The following is a 6,705-nucleotide window of genomic DNA, read 5'->3' as shown; positions in this document are numbered from 1 at the left end:
ATCAAGACCAGCTGGTATCCAGTCAAAACTAGAATAACATCATCTCTCTCAGCTCAATATAATTAGCTACTTGGAATAGAGGGATAGGAACAAGGAACTGATCTTTCTGGAACAGAAAAAGCCACGGACTGAATATAGTTCAGGAGAGTCCTTATGGTGCCTCTGTCTGATTTTGTAGGAAGCTGGGAAAGAATGTAGATTTTGATCTGCCTGACGGATCTGAGCCTATAAGAGGTTCTGTCATTCCCTTCCGCTGTGTGTGTGTTTGTGTGTGTGTGTGTGTGTGTGTGTGTGTGTGTGTGTGTGTTCCTGTGTGTATGTGTGTGTGTGTGCGTGTGCGTGCATGTGTGTGCGTGTGTTACAGCCAGATTTTTCGGCTGCATGGTTGTCAAAAACCACACCTGATGTCAAGTAATGAATGGAAGAGAACATAGATGGTCTTTGAAGTTTCCTCAGATCCAGATTATTTGATGCAGCATCACATGACTGAGTTGGGGGGGGTGGGGGGTGGGGGGTAGGGGTGGGGGTGGGGGTGGGGGGGGCAGAGTAACATATGATCAGAGATCCAAAGCCATGCAAACCCCTGTGTATACCGTCCATATAAACTGAAGTAAGGCAAGGAACGGAAGCTGGTTGTGAATTCCCTTTCAGTTGGTTCTCCAGATACTAACACTGCTCTGGGAGATCGCTTTCATCACGAAGACCCACCAGCTGAAGACCTTTCAACCTTTCAACGTGCCTGTAAAGGCCAATGACGTGCCAGTATCCGAGGAAGCCCCGCCTCCCTCAGGTGCAGTATAATACCTGGACACCGGACTCCATTTCCTCAATCCTTTTGATCTTCACCACGCTTTGTTGCCAAAGTATCTGGTCTCTCTCCTTCAGGGAACAGTGGTTACATACCACTAACCAGAACCGCAACCAGAACCACTAAACACAGACCATCAAATAAATGGATCTACTCTATGTGCATAGGACACAGTACAGTACAACTGACATTAACATGCACAAAGCCAAGAGTTCCACACAGAGTTGGTAACTGTGTCCATCAGGGGAGGCTGGTGGAGGTAGAAATCGGAGGACGGGCTCATTGTAATGCATGGAATGGAATAAGGAATGGTATCATGGTATCAATACAATTCCTCATTCCATTCCATGCATTACAATGAGCCCGTCCTCCGATTTCTACCTCCACCAACCTCCCCTGGTGTCCATATAGAGCATACATTACAATAGGACCACATAGGGTATGAGGCTCTATGAGGCTCCAGTTTCCCATGGGGAAGGAACAGCTCCTCATGTTTCAGATATGAGAGCGACTCACAGTATAAAAGAACATGTGAATTCAGCAGCTGCTGTACTGTACCGCCATAGGTTAACACTCCAACCACTTAGACACACTCTCACACATAGAGAGAAAGAGAGAAAGAGAGAGAGAGAGAGAGAGGGAGAGAGGGGAGAAAAGCCATACAAATCCTGCAATAATGCCTCCACACACACACACACACACACACACGCACACACGCACACGCAGACACGCCCACACACACACGCACGCACGCACACACACACACACACACACGCAGACACGCACACACACACACACACACATTACAGAGATTAAACAACAAACCATGACCATCATACAAAAGTTTGCGGAATAATTTCACCTGTCCGAATCAATGACACAGCGCCTCTGTCAGTAAGCAGGGAGGCAGGCGCCGACCCAACAAGCTGTGTGCTAGCCTAAACAAGACTTCTGCCAGAGTCTACGTCTGGTCGTTGACTCGCGGCCAAAACCACAATCACACTCTAACACGTTTCTTATCACCACCATGTCCTTCCACCGAGAGCTAGCGCTTCTAATAATGATGTTAACAGATCTGCTAAGACAAGAAGTAGGACGCTGATCAACAAAACAGGCAACTGTCCATCACATTCATTGAGAATACGAGGAGATTAAACCTGATTAAAGCCAGCGATTACTGTAACACCGTGTTAGGAAATGCTACGACAGTAGTTACAGAGTAACTACACAGGTGTAGCTGGTATGACTGACTGTTACGTTTTATCCACGAAAAGCCCATTGAACTTGAAAGTGAAATCTAAGAGTTAGCATTCAATCGTTGGAGTACTATGTGATGTGACTGTACGGTATCATTTTTCGATCAGCAATGATTCACACAGCGGAGGCTGGTGGGGGTAGAAATCGGAGGACGGGGCTCGTTGTAATGCATGGAATGGAATGAGGAATGGTGTCAACCATATGTGTTTGATACCATTCCTATTCCATTCCATGCATTACAATGAGCCCGTCCTCCGATTTCTACCTCCACCAGCCTCCACTGTGTGATATCTTAGGCTACGGGGGAATCACTGCTGACCGAAAAATGATACAGTACAGTCAGTCACAATGGCATAGGAACAGTAAGTGACAGGTAAGACAGATATGCAAGCCAGTACCCTCCAGTGACCAAGTCATAGGGCTAGGAGTGGATTGCATGGAGCTCATTCAAAGTCAGTGTCACAGAGTCTGGAGAAACGCAACGTGAAACACACACTGGCTGTTACATAACACAGTGAGGAGTCTCTGGTTCCTAGAAGGTGTAATTCAAACTTCCTCCAATTCCCTCAGCCCCCCTTTCTCCCCCTCTCTCTCTGTTTTATACAGTACCACCTCTCTGAGGCCTCCTCTCTCATCCTCTCTCCTTCACTGTACATCCTCTCTCTCAGCCTTCCTCTCTCCTTCCTCTCTCTCTTTTACATCACCTTTCTGATCCCCCTCTCTCTTCCCTCTCTTTTACATCACTTCTCTGATCCCTCCTCCCTCCCCCTCGCTCTGTTTTATACCACCTCTCTGATCCCTCCTCCCTCCCCCTCTCTATTATACACCACCTCTCTCCCCCTTTCGCTTTTACATTACCCCCCCTCCCCCTCTCTGTTTTACATTACCCCCCCCTCCTCCTCTCTTTTACATTACCTCTCCTTTCCTCCTCTCTCTTTTACATGCCCTTTTTTACAAAATAAATGAAAAAAATTATATTATTGTAATATAATTGTGTTTTAATAAATAAAAGTGTTTAACAACAAGAACAAAACTGAATAATACAAACAATCCATACAATACAAACCCTATGAACTAACACCGTACCATAGACCCCCCAAAAAAGCAAGCCAAGGAAAAACTCCCCAGAGGGGAGAAAAACATAGGGCTCAGTGGCAAGGAAGAACTCACTGGGAGGAGGAAGCTTTGAGAGGAACCACACTCCAAGGGAGACCCATCCTCCTCTGGCTGATCAAAGGAGACCTCCTCTCTTTCCTTTGTGTCAGCTCTTTGATTTGTGTTCACCAGCACAGTCCTGTGATCTGGACGAGGTGGTCTAATTAAGACAATCTGTATAGTACAGTATGTAACATACATGTAGGCCTGCATCCCAGTGAACTGGACCAACACATTCCCCAACGCTGGAGGAACACCAGCCAGCAACACCGTGAGGGGTATGAGTATTTAACCAGGGATATGCTTGTTGGGGGGCTTCCATAACTCTGCGCACATCCCTGTCTTTAATTCATGAACAGGTTAGGTGATTTAGATAATGCCATGGATATCTGAAAGGGAATTGATGTGGGGGATCTCTGCGCCAATATCAATATCAGTTACTTCCACCATATATACCAATATTGCTATGATGACTGATATATCTTGCAGCCTAAAATATCAACCCACTCCTGTCATACTTCAGTGACTTCAAAGCACTTCAAAGTCTCTAAAATAGGCCACTTGCCCTAGACCTATACTGACGAAATATTAGAACTGGCATCAAGAGACTGTCTGGTGTAACGACAAGACTTTTATGGGCCATAGACCTATCACGTCTGAGATATCTCCTCTCGCTGGAGATCTCACATTATCAATCCTTGGAAGTGGCTTCTGACACCAAGAGAAGCCTGGCAGCCAACCCAGATCAGCCACGGGGAGGGTTCTGTTCCAAAATAACCCCCTCCCCCAAGACCAAACCAGCTTTCAGTCGGTCAGAGGGGAGCACTTTACTGACTTTGAGAGGAACATCGTCACCCAGTTTAACAAGTAAACAAGGTCATTTAACAAGTTGGGAAACTTTTACTGATGTTACTTACAGTATTTACCTTCAAAAGAGGCAAAACTGGTTTACCGAAGTACCAAACTATTATTTTCGGTGAAAAGTAGGTCTTAAGTCTAACTTGTGAATCAAATAACTTAACAGAAGAACTCGTGCTATCGCAAAATAGAATAAGGGGTAATACAGCAGAGGAGGCTGGAAGAGGTAGGAATCGGAGGGGACGGGCTTATTGTATTGCATTACAATGAGCCAGTCCTCCGATTTCTACCTCCACCAGCCTCCCCTGTAATACAGTACCAGTCACAGTGGTGCTGTTGGCCTACATGTACAGTATGTAGTCACATGATGCAGGAAGTAACTCAGAACAGTACACAGGTGTGGTATCAGGTGTGGTATCGTAAATAGGCATCAAAGCAGGTGCTAATCATAACCCTGTATAGGCTGCTGAGTAACGTCACACCAATGGCATCTGACCTTTACCCTTCTGTTGCTGTATGGGTTTCAGACAGCACATGATGGACAGAGGAGGCTCGATACCGTAGCTAGCATTTACGGCTAACACTCTGTAAGCAAAGAGCGAAAACCACCACAAACCTTCAATATTTGCAGCAAAAGTTGATTCTCAAACACAAGTCTAATTAGACCATCTGAGAGGCTGACACACAGGCCTTTGTTAGACCACTGAGGCGTAAAACACAAGCATGACCAAGCTAGAATAAAGTCCAGTTGATATCGTGAGCTACGACATAGTCCTACTCCTTTAAGGTGGAAACCTAACTGGAAAACTGCTCTGGTGGCTCGAACGATCACGCACATTTCCCATTGACAAGACGTGCGGGTCTCAAGCTAGGATACCACCCATGAATGGCTAAACATCCTAAATAACAAAATTCAAAAAGCGATGGCTTGTTGAAATCAACCGAATTTAACTTGAAATCATCAATGAAACAAAACAAAAACCATAAAACATAGATAGATATAATGCTGCTACAGTAATAATCAGTCGCGTGTGAACTCTTAATCAAGACACATCCACTCAGGAGGACAGAGAGACAGAGCTTTCTTTCCCCTTCTCAGGTGACTGCAGTGCGGACAGCCTTCTTTAGTTACACTGGTGAACATAATCCCTGGCGCTGGACGCGGCCACACACGGCCACAGTCGGAGCTTTACTATGGCCTTAACCAATGCTGTAACATAACCTTAGCTAGACCAAAGACCATCTATCTTGTGTCAGTATTGTGTAAACATACTGTGCCACAGGGGTTAGGCTGGTGGAGGTAGAAATCATAGGACGGGCACATTGTAATGCATGGAACGGAATGAGGAATGGTGTCAAACACACGTGTTTGATTCCATTCCATGCATTACAGTGAGCCTCCGATTTCTACCTCCACCAGCCTCCCCTGCTGTGCTATATGCCACTACAGTACAGAGTGGGCTGACCATAAATAAATCACACTAGTGGTTCAGTCCATGATAATATTAGAATACAACCAGGCCAAACTGTGAAATCTAAAATACAGCAACGTACATTACAATACTGTACAAATTACTGTAGAACATACCACAGACAATGCTACACTGTTGAATATGTGACTGTTTGTGTCTACACACCTGCTCATGAATAGCTGTATTTACCTTGGCTTCATATATTAACCAAGAACTCAATGAGGACACAGCCAACTCTTAAGGTGGAGATACATGGACAGTCTTAATGAAAGATAAACAACCCCATTCTAAGTCAAATAACATCGATATATGAGTTGAACATTAATATTGACTTCATGGCTTTTCTACGGGAACATCTAATGCAAACTTAGCCTATTGAAGAACAACACCTATCTGGAAAGACAAATCCGTCAACTCATGTTTCGAATGCATGTCTCAAAATGTGTTCACCACTTGAATCTGTGTGTTAATGAACAGGTGAGAATGTGGGGTAGCCGGTTGGGTGTACATTTGTCTGCTTCTTCTGAGCTGTCAACAATTCAATCTCATACACTACTGTCAGTCATCTGGCGGCATGCCGTGGAATACCTGCCGCTGTCAGATATTACATAACCATAACCACTTATACAGAGTGACTCGACTCGGCTCGGCGACATTTCCATGTGGACAGGCCTGTGCGATTATTGCTTTGGTACAGTCAATAGACAGAAATCCAATTTTAACAGTTTAAAGTGTGCTATAGGCTACTCGTCCATAACCATTTCCACCGTATGCTACAGGCAGCATTAAAGATTGACCGTCGCTCCAAAGTTGTTACATAACGAGTCCCGCTCTGAGAGAGCTCCGAAGTGCCTTAGACGAGCACTCTCTGTGTAACCGTGGGGGATTTTGACTTATTTTAGGATTTGACTGACCATAGTTTTGTTAATCCAAATCATCTAGACGGGATATGAAAACATTTCGAAACATTCACTTTAATCGCCGCGTAATCGAACGGAGTCTGGAGGGGGGCGTGGCTTTACTGTCCGTACAGTAAAACGCAGTTCCTACATTTGTAGTTAAAATATATTAAAAAGTGATAATCCATAACACAGCCATAACACAATAACATCTCCACAACTACTTGCAGAACGCAGATGACATTACGCTCTATTT

This window comes from Argentina silus (genome assembly GCF_951799395.1).
Source record: "Argentina silus genome assembly, chromosome: 11".
NCBI classification, from domain to species: domain Eukaryota; kingdom Metazoa; phylum Chordata; class Actinopteri; order Argentiniformes; family Argentinidae; genus Argentina; species Argentina silus.
This window is presented reverse-complemented; position numbering follows the sequence as displayed.